Raw genomic sequence first — 15,276 nt, 5'->3', positions numbered from 1 at the left:
GAAAAAAAAAGAAATGTTTTTGACACGCCACAACATACTGTAACAGTATCATAAAGTCAGATACTTACCACAGCAATATCTATTTGTAGTGTGCTTACTTTTGCTACCATAAACTACGGATCAAAGTAAGGCTGAAGCAGCAAATGCCCTGAGTGAGAAAAAGAGCTATTTTCAAAAGTTACGTAGAGTCTGAATTTTCTGTTTAAAAGTTCATCATCCCCACGAGATGCCTGGTGGGATAAACAGTGAAACGCAATTGATGCATTTAAATATAAATAACATATCGTTCAATTTAAATTAAGACAGAAAATTAGAAAAGTATTAACTTTGACAGCCCTTATTTAAATACTTCACTAAGAGTAGAAGTTAGAGGAACACATAGAATTCTGTCAGGCATGTTAGTCACAGCGGTCAGTCAATAATGTTAAAACCATGGAGCAAGTAATCCACCAGATACACGAGGATGATTTTCGCATTTGTTCTCACCTATTAAATGGCCGATATCCAAGACACTTAGCCTATTCTGGGGACTGGTAGGAACATGGACAGGAATTAAATTGTGCCGCAAAATAAGTTACAAACACAAATACATGTTGCTGGACATCGCCAAACCAAATCACGAATGCAAGTTAGTCTGGAACCTTTCAGTTCATTTTCAATTTCCAACACGTGTTATAATCTAACCTTCGATGCTTTGTTTCACAGAACCATCCGAGAGTCCTCAAAGCAATTTCAGTCAAAAGCAACTGGACTTGGTTATTTGTCTAGGAAGATGTTTCACCTCTCATCCAAGAGGCTTCATCAGTTCATGTACGCATCTGACCAGGCTGGGACTGGTCCTCCGAGAGGCCACTATTGGAAACCGACTAAGGCGAGAGTTTAATAGACAAATGTTTCATCCAATCGCCTGCCAGTTGATTTATGATCAGAGAGAAAACGTCTGTTCCATCAGTGCTATTCTCTTCTTTTGAGCAGCATCTTCGCAAACCTCTTTAGGAGCCGCCATTGCTCCTCTTTACTAAGCAAGGTTTATGCTTGCAATAGAGTCTGCACAAAGGCTCTGCAAGTTGTCAGTCATCGTCTTAAACCCTCCCCATAAAGATAAACGGTTGTGATTGGCGTGCTGAGGATCTGGCCCGGCTGTAAATCTGTGTGAACAGGAGAGGGACCAGACATACAGTATCTGCCAGAGCGAATAAAACAGATTTGTCTGGTTCCCTGGCTAAAATATGTAAATAAATTAGATTCAATTTATAGCTCAGAGGAACATGATAACAATCCATACAAATGATTCCATATCAGGTCCATTGATGCTTTTCACAGCTTTTCATTTAGGTGCATTTCCTGCCTGTGCTCTCCTTTCTACCCTGTTGTTTTCTCTTCTAGTCTTCATCTTCCCTCCTCTGTTGTTCCTTTTGTGTTGTCCCCCCAGGTGGCAAGTCATTGGGCTGCTCCCAACTCTGATTTTACATCATTTTTTTTAAAGTAGAACATGTACAAAACACTTGAAGCCTGCAGTGGTCCTCACTGTACCCTCAGACACATGTTCATCTCTGACCCTCCTCAGGGAACACACACACACACACACACACACACACACACACACACACACACACACACACACACACAAACACACACACACCTGGGGGCTGAGGTGCGAAGTAGAGAAGGGGGATGAAAGAGAGAGATGGATTGTGCAGAGGTGTAATTAGAGGTGTTGTGTTTGTCAGGGTGATATGGCTGTGTGTTTGAGGCAGAGAAAGAGATACGGGTGTCTTTGTGTTTGCATTTCAGTGCGTATGAGAACATGTTTGGAAAACAGATCAATGTGTCTGCAGACTCTCATTTCCCGGTCAGGTACAGAGAGACACAATCAGTTGATACAAATAACAAAGAGATGGAAAAGAAGAGGAATAGCGGACGAGAGGTCAAGGAGAAGGAAGTACGAGAGGAGAGGAGTACATTGTACTGCGGCTGCCCTTAAAAAGTACATATTGTTGCATGCAGTATGCATACAATTGAGACATACTACTTCTTCATATCATTGCACCTTGAACTTGACCCCCAAAATGTGACTGAAGGACATTCTGGTATTTCCGCCATACTGCATTTGACATACTATATGTATTGGGACATACTATGCTTTTTCTGGCATACCAAATAGTATGGTAGTGTGGGTATTGGAAGGCAAGGTTATACTCGAGCTTACACATTGTACTCTCCCTCCTCTTCTTCTCCTTGACAATAACATGCTTCTCTTCTCATGCCCCACTTCAACATCATATAGCAGAGACCTCAGAGCTTCAGCACTGCTATCTCATGTTCTGTCTCCCTTGTATGTTTTAGTGCACACGTGTATTATTATGTCCCACGTGTTGCACTGCGTACTCACTGCTTACGTAATGTACACAAACACATTCACATTGTACTTTCTCTCTCACACACACACACACACACACACACACACACACACACACACACACACACACACACACACACACACACACACACACACACACACACACACACACACACACACACACACACACACCTTTGCTTGCCTCATCAGAGGTCAACAGAAACAACGCAAGGTGAGTCAACCATTTTGCAGTGGCGCATACATCACCAGTTATTTTCAGACTGGGGAGGGGTCAGGAGGGACATTACGATGCTGCATCAAGGGACCACACACACATGCACGCGCAGACACGCACGCACACACACACACATGCACGCGCAGACACGCACGCACACACACACACACACACACACACACACACACACACACACAAACACACACACACACACACACACACACACACACACACACACACACACACAAACACACACACACACACACATGAACTGTTTACATTTGAGATTTTAGACTATTTTGCTTCCATTACATGTCTTCTTTCAGACTAAAGAAAACATCCAAAATTCACATTTAGGCATTGACTTTAACACACGTTGTCTATTTCACCAAAAGTTAGCATTAGATGAGGCCTTATTTGCTTATTTAAACATACGATTTCCGAAAAGTTGTAATCCAAAAATGAATTGTCTAAATGTAAGTAATCAACTGGGGAAGTTTCATTGTGATATCTACTAGGTAACATTTGACCCTATTCACCCTTAGGGGAACCTATTCTGTTTTCTAGTGTAAAACTCTTAAACGTGCCTGTAAAAGAAGTAACCATATTCTCATCTTTCCCGATGCATGAAGAATGAGGGAATTAATTTGTAAACCCAAAACTCCTGCAGTGCACAAAAAACAAAGCATTCATAATTAAGCATTATTAGAACCTGATGTCATATGGTGTTTAATCTCCCTTTCTACTCATAAATCACTTTTTTGTTTTGGTCTTGTTTGCCTCGAGAAAGAAAGCAGCAGCAACCTCCTCAGCTGGTATGAATGGCAGCAGAGAAAAAAGAGAATGAGATAGACGGGAATGAGAGGGTGGAAGGAAGGACGGTCAAACACACAGAGGATGAAGTGAGTGTGAGGGAAGAAAGATGAAAGAAGAGGAAAGAATGGTGTGAGAATGCTAAAGTGGGGCAAAAAAGAGGCAGGGCGGTCACAAAACAGCTCAAAGGAGAGAGAGAGTGAGAGAGGCAACAGTAGACCGCATTTACACATTCAAGAAAATATATAAATAAAGTGACTGATAGAAGTGCGTGTTTGTTTGTGTGCAAGCATGCATGTGTTTTGTGTCCTGGCTCCACTCCCGGGAGTAGACTTCTGTGCTGCCAAAGTTTCACTGGGTGTAGCACCATGCCAGGGTCAATGTAGGCACACACACAAACACACACACACAGACACACAAAAACCAGGGCATGGCATGAGATTAGCCACCGGTACGGAGAAAGGAAAGGAGAAACAGTCAGAGAGAGTAAAAGAGAAAGAAGGCGGAGGAAAGAATAACAGAGTGACAAAATATGAGAGGTGAGGACTAAAGAGAAAGGGTGAGAGTGAGAATTGCAGTAGGTATAGGGATGAGAAACAGAGAAAGGCAGAAAGAGAGGGAGAGGGAGGGAGGGAGGGAGAGAGCGAGAGAGAGAGAAAGAGAGGAGGGACGATCATTGGGCTCTGCAAGCATGCAAGGATCAGTAGCAACAGAATGAGACGGAGAGAGAGATAGAGAGCGGTAAAGAGTCGAAGGAGAGCGATACTGAGGACTAAAGGACTATCAGAGATGAGAGAAAGACGCTGACAACAAGCATGCGGACCAAAGGGGAGGATAAGAAAAGGTAAGTGACTGAGAAAGCATTGAAAGACAATTGTTTGGAAAGATGACAGTGTATACAGTAAATATGTGCATGTAATGTAAGTGAAAGCATACACGTCTGAATTTTTTCTTCTTCTTGAAGATGTTCTATTATGACCCCCTGAGGAATCTCTCCAGTCTCATAGCCCAAGGCGTGTACTTTGTTTTCAAAGCAGCTCATTAATTGAAACGGCGGCCAGAATTTGAAGAGGTACTGGTGAATCGGAGCAAGCCACAGTTAGCCAACTAATGGACAAAATCCTTAACCTCTGGATGCCAAAAACACACCGGAAAAAAACCCCCACAGGATCCAGTTGGTGGTGTTGTTGTTGTTGTTTAAGTGTCTTGTTTCCGACGAACTCCGTAGCTTTGACAAAAGTGGGTACATCTGTACTTCAGGAGGGCTGTTTATCGCAACTGGATGTATTTCTGTTTAAGTAGAGTGGGACCATGGTGTGGCTCAATGCCTGTGTGTGTGTGTGTGTGTGTGTGTGTGTGTGTGTGTGTGTGTGTGTGTGTGTATGTGTGTGTGTGTGTGTGTGTGTGTGTGTGTGTGTGTGTGTGTGTGTGTGTGTGTGTGGCAGGTGAGTAATCCTCTCCATCTGTCACAGTAGGATTTGCTGCATATGATTACGTCTGTGTGCGTTTCTTTACAGTACATTCATGTGTGTAGCACTTACTTTGTGTGTTTTACCACGTAACAATTATTACGACTTTTGCTTTTAACAAGGATTCCAAATGCTTCTGTCGTTTTACGTGTGTGTGTGTGTGTGTGTGTGTGTGTGTCTGTATCTGCCTGATTGCTATTAAAAGCCTCTGAACCAATCATCAGAACAGCTAGTGTGGCTTTAATATGGGATTATATTGCAATAACCCTTCTCTTATACACTAATGCTGCCCCTGTGCCTCTGTGTCTGTGTGTGTGTGTGTGTGTGTGTGTGTGTGTGTGTGTGTGTGTGTGTGTGTGTGTGTGTGTGTGTGTGTGTGTGTGTAAGAGAGAGAGAGAGAGAGAGAGAGAGAGAGAGACAGACAGACAGACAGACAGAGAGAGAGAGTGTGTGCAGGAATCTACATCTGAGACAGTGCTGATATACGGTATGTGACCCTTGCGTGCACTGATCTATGGTATAACAGTCTTTCATTGGCGCAGGCAAAAACATCAAGCCAAGTAAATCACAATCACATCACATTAGAAATGTTTAAGGGGAAGATCAAAATTGCTTGAAAAATGTATAAAAGAAAACATTTACAGATATTGGACCTGTTGGAGTAGAAGCACATTTGTTGATAAAAATGTCATAATGCTTGAATGATTAAGGAGATTGTTGTGGATACTGGGTTATTAGTGGTGCATCGGAATATTGCTAAGTGCATTTCTCTGTTTTCGTCCTTGGATGAAAGAACGATGTGTAGCCAACATATGCTGGCAGGAATTTGATTCAGCACTAATCGAATCTGTAAAGATTTCAATTTTCTCACGAATGTGCTCCATTCATTTTGTCATTGTCATTTGAATGTTCTCTTTTTCAATATTTAGGAGTATTGTATAATTGTTTTTGAAGTGTTTTTTAGTCGACTGAGAACCAAACCAAAAGTGGAAGTTTGCTATGCAACATTTCAAAGTAGTTTGTTTGATAACTGTGCATTAATTGGAAACAACTGTAGCACAGAAAGAGAATGGATTATCATTAGAACGGATAAAATGCAAATTACAGAGTAGGGAAACCTAATCAATAGGTTATGACATTATACTGCATTGACTTTAATTACACCCCATTTCTCTTGAGGATGACACATGAAGGGGAGAAAGAGAGGTAAAGGTGAAAGGAGATTGGCAGCAAGATAGTCAAAAGAAATGTGTGCACTTTCATGGAGGAGGATGGAGAGAGTAATGGGGACAGATGAATAGGAGGGATAAAAAGATGAGGTGACGGGAAGAGAAGTCTAAATGAGAGAGGGGTATGCAGTTTGAGCGCAAAAAAGCTAAACAGACAATATCATACACTATTAGCCATACCAATAAGATGTGTGTGGGTGCGTGTGTGTGTGTGTGTGTTCGTGCGTGCATTTGTGTGTGCGTGCAGCTCCTCGTCTAACTTAGACACTTTCTTTCTTGGTGATGGTACGAGGATCTAGTTTTCCTATTTATCATGTTTATCTCTGATTATCAAATATTTGTTGGCAAATATCTCATAAATATTCAGGTTTACATGAGCTTCTCTGCTCTGCTGCTTAACAAACACACATTCCTTTAGCCAGCAGTAAAACAAATTTGCAGATGGATTTGTCAATGACGCACTTTTTGTCTATATTTCATTCTTTTCTTGTTACAGGTACCTAACTGGCTGTAAATAACCCTACACCATAAAACCAAACAGAATTCATTTTTCCCCCACTGAGGGCCCTCTGACTGGAACAGGACATTGTTTTGAATTATGTCTTATGTTTCCCTCATAAACAAGGAAAAGGGGCTAAAAAGGATTCAGACTTTTTAAGAAAATGTACTTATTCCATGTTGGATTTGTGGAAAGGTGCCAACACATCCTCAACTCCTCTCAAAGTGCAAATGAACATGAAAGTTCATTTGTATCCCGATCACTGAATTAAATGCCTTAAAAAAATGTGCAGGTGAGACTTATAAGGTCTATGCAAAGTGCAAACGAAAAGACTTCTTTCATGTGACTTCAAATTAATATCCGTGCTATCGTTATCTGAGGGCTCCGCAAAGAAAAGGGCTGACAAGTCAAGGCTAGTCGTCCTCACTAGTTCTAATGAAGACACACACACACACACACACACACACACACACACACACACACACACACACACACACACACACACACACACGCACACACACACACACACACACACACACGCACACACACGCACACACACGCACACACAAAGTACATTCACTCTTAGGAGTTTTTCCCGGGGGCAAAGAAGGGCATTGTTGGCTCAAGGCATATCGTATAGCCTCGAGGGTCTCTAGACACATTGCGGCAAAAGATAAATGTTCATAAGCATAACAAAGATGGTGGGCCAGATTGTAATGTAAATCTATCATGAAGACATAGAACACAATGTGCGGTAGAGCAGTGGCTCCGAAAGTGTCCTTGAGGGCGGGCCAAGGGGGGGTGCATGTTCATTTTTGCTGCGTTTTAAATAACATTTCAAAACCGCTAATGACTTGATAACTTATGGTTGCAGCTTGTCATAGTAACATAACATGCCTTCTGGCTCTGGAGAGTTTCAGGAGCTAAGCAGATCAGAAAAAGTGACCAACAGAGCAGGGGAAGATTTGACACGATGAACAGAGCTCAAAGATATGCTGATACATCTCAGACTGAATCCTTGGCTTAACAGACTGGCTGCTTCTGCAAGATGGATATCCCTCATTGTCCGATTCACCGTGGTATTGCAAGTTCCCAACATCACATATATAACACATAAAACCTTTTTTGTATTGTTTATTTGTTAAATATGTATCTAATATATTAATAATATTAAATCTTAAACTGTTAAAACTGCATATTTGTACATGTATTCATGTTATACCCCTTTCCCTACAAAATTAACATGTATAGCATATTTTTTAATGCTGGAACACCAACGAAATCAGTCGATAGACTCCTTTCCCACTGCCAGTAGACAAGTAAACCATTTAGTGTTTTGTTTTGTTATGTTTTTTCTGTTGTGTCACATTCAATGTCACAAACCTTGTTAGATTTTCTTTTTTATATCTTATACAAACTCTGTGCAGACTAATTCTGAAATACGTCTGAGTGCTGCTTGCACAGAGACAGACATCATTTGTAGCTGAGATGACAAAGAGTTGTACAAGTTACTGACTTCAGGATAGCATTGAACCAGAAAAAGGTTTCAAATAAGCGTGCCCCCCTCCCAAGTATCATTTTTCCATCAGTGCCAATTGGAGCTGAAGCTGATAAATACCTGTGACTAAAGAAAAGTGATTTCTCCGGGGGAATGAATGCTGATAGTAACCTTGACCACTGACAAAAGCCAGACATTAGTGGTTTTCTTGTCTGGTGGGTTAGTTGCTCTGTATTGAGGTGTGGGTGGTCGTGACAAAAGAAATGCCATAATGTAATTGTAGTGCAAGCGTGTGCCAGAAACCTATATTAAGTTCCCAATCTTGCAAGTTTCTCAGACGCAAACAGTTTCTGTTGTTGGCACCAGTTGCTTTGAAGATACACTTGAGTCTCCTACTATCAGCGAGTCTCACACAATCTGTCCCAAACAATGCTTCAATGAGAACCAATCTTGGATTATGCAGGGTTGGCTGGAGTACTTGGCTTTTGTGAGATAAATGTTAGCCTTTGTGGCTTCTGGCTCTTCAGTTGAAATGCTGATTAAAGTGCACTGTACCTGAAAAAATACAGTTGAACCCAATTAAAATTCACAACAAAACAGACGGCAGGTGAGCAGGTTGTCTGTTGTTTTGATGATCCTTCATTCTGTGTGAGGACCAGAGATAAATGTTATACTGTATCATGACAGTTGAGAAAAAAGTGAAACCACTTATGGAGACAAAAAAAACCCGGATTAAGGGTGCATACATGCATACATACACACATACTGTATATCTGCAATGCAGCATGCAAAAACTGCATCTGCAGACATGCAATATTAATCTACAAGCAGACATTAAACAAATACTAGTATTTACTACTGCTAATATTGACAGAAAACGCTTTTCTCCGTTTCTTCATAGTACTTATTACACACGCATTAGAGGTTACGAACAAGCTGCATTCTATTTCTAAAGAGCTGAGAAGGGATTCTCAGCAATTCTGCTGAGTTTTCTTTTTAGTATCATGTTCGTTCAGGTGAGGCAGAGACGTCGTAATGAGCTGTTCAGTCTAACTGACCTGTCTGAAAGCTTGTCTGCTGCTCACACTGGCAGTCTTTTTTCAACCATCAATCACATTAAAACAAGTCAGAGAGGAGGTCTTAATAATCTAACAGCTCACACTCTTCCTTAGCAGATCACTGTGGCTGCCTGTGCTGACATCAGTCCAACTTCCTCCTACAATTAGAAGGACACTTGGAGAGCACAGAACTCTGCCAAGGCATGCCCAATATCACACGTTAATGCAGTGTGAATTTTTCCAGTGGGGAACAAATTTTTCTAATTATTCTGACACCATACGAATACAGCACCAATGCCCATCTCGCAATGTTCATGAAAGTGATAATTAACTTGTGTATCTGCCTTGTGATCCGGATCCACTCCAAAATGTAATGGGTTCTTCCTTGGCCGACGCTACACCTTTCCACCAAGTTTCATAAAAATCAGGCTAGTAGTTATTCTGTAATCCTGCCGACAGATAAACAAACAAACCAACCAACCAAGACAAAAACATAACCATTAGTCCTTTATCTTTAATGTAGTTAATAATTACAAATGCTTGTGCAATGCTGTCATAAAATTATGTCTGATTTTGATGAGTCATTTTTTATGAAAAATATAAAATTTGTACTTTATTGCACAACACTAGAATAAGATAAGAGGTTAGAGAAAATAGATTATGCATACATATTCAGATTGATTTGTCGAGCACCCTTTAAAAGTGGATCCTTCTCAGGCCAAGTTGAACTGTTATAATAAATGGCCCGAAATCATTTGACTTAAAGCTGCAGTAAGTAAAAAGCAAAGGAAAAGAAAAAAAACAGAGCCAAGAGGTGGTGCAGAAAGTCAAATGCTAAAATAGAAAAGTCATTTTCTTACAGCAAAAAGAAAAAAAACTGACTATACTACCAAAAATGTGATGTGTACCGTGTCTCAAAGGGTAAATAAAGTCCTGATTTCTTTTTCTGTTGTGGCAGCGAGTGGCGAGACACACTGACTGAGAAAGCATTGTGATTTCAGAGCAGTAAACCGAGTCTCAGTCTCCCTTAAAACACACAGACACGCGCACACACACACACACACACACACACACACACACACACACACACACACACCGTCAATCGGCAGTTGAAAAATGAGGCTCACCTTGAAACGACAGGGGACTCCGTTCGCCGTAGCATTCAGCGCTCTGTTACCACTGCAAATGTGTGGGTGTACCCTCATTCACACACATGTACGTACAGATACCCACACATATGGCCTCGCTGAGACTGCTTGTGTTGCAGACAGTTCTTGAACAGCCCAAATCCTCCAACTGGTAAATTAAACTCGGTGCATGTATAAACAGATTTCATAAGAAGCTACACCCCGTCAAAAAACTCCCCGTAGTGTGTAAAGGAGTGTCTATGTGTGTGTTTGTTAGTGTGTGTGCTGACAGATGCTCAAGCACACTTGCAGTCTGTATTGATTACTGGCAAGCAGCGTGTGCGCCTTCCCAGATCCCCCTCCCATTTAATGTCTGTCGCTGCACGCATCTGTCTCTGCCATGCTTCTCTCTTTATACTTTAACCAACTCTATCAAACACTTTTGGAGATTTCAACTCAGGGAAAATAGACCTTGACATCTCTTCCTCTTACACACACAGACAAACACACACACACACACACACACACACACACACACACACACACACACACACACACACACACACACACACACACAGTACACATTAGCTTCACTTTCATCCTGTCCACGACCCCTCTCCTTCATCTGCCCCCCCCCTTATCCCTTCACCACCTCTTCTGCACCTCCCTGTGTTGCTGTCCCCCTTGTTCTCCTTTTATGTCATCTCCCCTTCATCCTCCAGCCAATAGAATCACCTCCCCTTCTCCTCCCAACTCATTCTGCACAACCAGAGGTGTGAGATGGGCGAGCAACTAAGATTAACTATAGAGACAGAGTGGAGGGAGGGAGAAACACACAGGAAATCAAAAACAGCATGACAGAGATGGAAAAGGGGGCGTTGAGTGGAAAAGTGCCACAACAAACACAGGGAACGATGAAAGACGAAGGCGACGAGAGGGGAGTGATAACCAGTGAGATGTAGAGAGTGAGAGCGAGAGCAAAGAAAGAGCGAGAGAGGGAGAGAGAGAGAGAGAGAGAAAGAGAGAGAGAGAGGTGGAAAGATGAAGAGAGACGGATGTGTGAAACAGAGAAACTGACTTCTAAGGATATGGTGCCACTTTCTGCCTGACAGCCTGCAGGTCAGAGGTGAAGAGCGAGACTTGAAATTGTTGGCACACACACAAACATGCACTCACACACACACACACACACACACACTGTATATAGACGGTAACAGCAAGGAGAGATAAATAGAAACCTTTTCCCCACCAAAATGAGCATCTATTTGCTGGTAATGGACTCCTTTCCCATTGCCAGTAGACAAGTTGCCTTTCTGTTTTATACAGTATATGTTACTACAACGAAAGAGTAATTTGTTGGGAATAAACACCAAGATAAAAGCCTGATGTCTGTGGGTTAGACAGACAGATAGAGAAAGAGAGATTTCTATTTTTTAAAACTCATTAAAATTGGTATCATAAATACTTCAGTACTGCTACATAATGTATTATCCATTACTGAGCAGATTATTTCAGCATAACACCACATTGTCACAAAATTAATTCAACTGTTCATAGCCATGTGAAATCTAAAATCCATCCATACTCTGGCTTTCACTAAAGCTGTACTCATGAAAAGTAACATTTTCAGCCTTCTTTTTTCTACCCTTATATAGAGCCAACTTTGTCTCTCCTATCACAAAATTAAGCAGTTGCCATATTTTTTTGCATTTCTCTTACACCATTGTATCTAGCACAAACAGGAGAGTGGTTGTGGGGACGCCTCATGCACGGAGGCAAGAAGTCCTTGACCCAGCGGCTGTGGTTGGATTCCCACCTGCGGCCCTTTGCTGCATGTCGCCCCCCCTCTCTCTCAGTCCTGTTTCCTGTCATTCTTCAAGCTGTCCCATCCAATAAAGGCATGAAAAGGCCCCGAAAAAATCTTTAAAGGGAAGTGGTTGTGGACCCTTTACAGTCAAACCCCCTGAATACAGTCTGAAGTTGAACAGCTTTACAACAACAAAGAATCAAGCCTTTTTGCCGGTTTCTGGACTATCACAGAAAGGACATTTATTGGAGACAGTTGGGTTAATCTTTGATACAAAGACATTGACAGCTATAGCCCCATGCAAAATCCTCAATGAGGCACAAAGAGAGAGAGAGAGAGAGAGAGAGAGAGAGAGAGAGAGAGAGAGAGAGAGAGAGAGAGAGAGAGAGAGAGAGCAGGTGTTCTGCTGTCTGGCGTGGCTGCTGGTGGAAATACACATGCTTGGAAATGAGCTGCAGTGAAAAAAAACTTCAATTGACAGTCTGAATCCCAAGGCAAACTGCTCGACAACACGTATGCACACTCAGCCACACACTCGTACATATGCACGCACATCTGAAGTCCTCATTCTCTCTATCACACACAAACACTGGCTCTCTCTCTTTTTCTCTCAAGAAAATGATCCTCATCATCATCATGTGAAATTTCTTTTTGCAAACACATCTCAGTCCATTCCTAATCAACCCGGTGGCTGCGGCCTACTTTGCAAATATTTGCACAGGCAATGTATCAGACCCTGAGCCAATAAAATCTGTCAAGGTATCATATAAATAGCAGCAATATGTTACCTAAGTAGAAATATTTTGATCTATAGTGCCTTACATAAAGACCTTGCATTTCAAAGCTCTGCTGGCTGTCAACGATGCTCACGAGAAAGATTGTGGCCCAGGAACTTTGTCATGAGCACAAACGCTGGGTGGGAACTGTGTGACATTTTGCCTCAGCTAACGTGCATAAAGTTTCATAAAGTAGGGATACAGACTGAAAAGAGTCTAATTTTAAACTGTTGTAAATAAATTCTGCGGCCCATGGGCAGGCCCATCAGCATAATAAACTGCATTCACTCAGTTTAAATCTTTAATATTATGAAATGAAAACTGAAATTCCAAAGAGATTGACAATATTAATTACGCTTGCTGTCAGAAAAAAAAGGGATAAAAAGGGATAAACTGCCCATTTCTATTCTGCTCATGCTGCCAAAACAGCATGTGACATTAGACTTCAAAAAGAGTGGGTATAGGTCACAGAGCATTGCTTTGAGTGAATGTGTGCATAACTCTGATCCTGAATACATATGAACTATTAGTGCAGCAGGCTCGTGGAAGTCAGTATGAATATGAACATATTTTTAACTACAAAGGCTGGCATATTTCTAAAACTTCTGGAAACCTTGACCATAAATATGACACCTGATTTGAGACAATCCTTCTTATGAAATTGTTATTATTGTCTTTGTGTCTCATGGGTTCTGAAACTAATAGGTGAACAAAGCCAAATTTAATTGATTTTGAAAAATATTTCAGTGCTCCAACCTTCAGTCTATACAGCAAGGATCTGTGCTGTGATGTTCCATCAGCAGGAAGCATACAATTATCTAAAGTGTGTGTGTGTGTGTGTGTGTGTGTGTGTGTGTGTGTGTGTGTGTGTGTGTGTGTGTGTGTGTGTGTGTGTGTGTGTGTGTGTGTGTGTGTGTGTGTGTGTATGTGCATGTGTTTATGCTAGCTGGTTTAACATCCCACAGTAACTGCAATAAAAGGACAATGCTGTGGTGTAGACAGTAGAAAAAGAAAACCCAATATTGATGGAGGCATTAAGAAGATTTCAGTCCGATGCCTTGGACTAATTTCACCCAAAAATGCTCTCTCGGGAAAGCATCGATATTCAGGAATCAGCACTGACTGGCTTCCTGAGTTGTTCTGATTTAAATGTAGGTGGATAGACTGGTAGAGAAATTTGCTCTGACCTGGATCTACAATGTCTAAAATGTACTGATGCTTGAATTTTGTGCAGAGACACTTTGGGATCACAGAACAATTGCATATGACTTTAAACAAATGGCATTCTCCGAGGCTGAAATATGGAAGTGAAAGTGCCAAAAACTGTAGTTCCCCAAATTGCCACTTGAGAGGGAGAAAATACTTTAAGTTGACAGCAGAAATAAAAATGTATACAGTCTACAAACAGTTTTGGTCTCTATAGCTAATTTCTCAGTTCATGACAACAGTACAGGGAGTGCATTTTTATACAACACACTATCTAAACTATATTAAGGCTTAAGGTTATGCATAATTATGGGCATGTCCCTTTGAATGACAGATGGGAACCTTCACAAGAGACTAGCATAGACTGCTCCATGTACGCATATTTGCCCTTTTTTGGATTAGCCGGGAGCTAGGCACCGACAGGCACTTTCAAGCCGAAGCTGCCCACACTGAGCTTCACAATGACACCTATGGGTGTCATCACAGAGAGTTTATATTTTATAATCTATGGTGATAACCTGTTTCCATTAGTTTTAATTATTGCTCATTTCAAACCTGACAAATATGGCTCCCGCCTATCTTTCATGCTTTTAGATGGAGTATAAATTGCATATATATGTTTATACAACCTCCATGTACTTTCTTATCAATTTTTGACACATCCTGCCAATATGTGCTGCAAAATGGTCCAATTTCCTCCTGAAGAAAATATTCACATATTGTGCCAATGTTATCAGCTCACCATAGTGTCATAGTGTTATAGTGCAACATTAGTATTATGAGTCGATTCTCAGGTGATTTGAAGTGATTCAGTGTGAAACGGGTATTCTGCTTCCCTACCAAATAACCCATAGATGTTGATCAAGCATATTAGTACAGATAAGGATAAGGCTTTAACATAACCTAACAATGCATTCCAATATATCTGGTTGCCTAACAATCAATTAAACACTAAGTAAAGTATGTATCAACTGACTTCAGGCATCATGCCTGTCTACCTCAATGAGAAACACGAAGACGGGCAGAAACAATGTTGCAGAGTTTAACATTGTGCCAAACTCATTAGACAGATTTCAAACTGCTTCCATGAGAAATGTTGAGGCACGATGCATCATGCTGCTGTGGGAGGCAGACATTGCCATGTTTGAAATGTGTCACGCTGGATCAGTACGTAATAAAAGACTACAGTGTCTGTATTGA

The 15,276-nt window shown here is 41.3% G+C and overlaps 1 protein-coding gene across 1 annotated transcript in view; it reads right to left on the bottom strand.

Annotated features, from left to right (window-relative positions):
* dock2 (dedicator of cytokinesis 2) overlaps nt 1-15,276 on the bottom strand; it is a 110,005-nt gene that overhangs the window by 28,237 nt on the left and 66,492 nt on the right. The window lies entirely within an intron of this gene.

This window comes from Echiichthys vipera, assembly GCF_963691815.1.
Source record: "Echiichthys vipera genome assembly, chromosome: 6".
Lineage (NCBI taxonomy): Eukaryota > Metazoa > Chordata > Actinopteri > Perciformes > Trachinidae > Echiichthys > Echiichthys vipera.
Note: the sequence above shows the minus strand (reverse complement) of the source record. Positions and strands in the feature narration are given on the sequence as shown.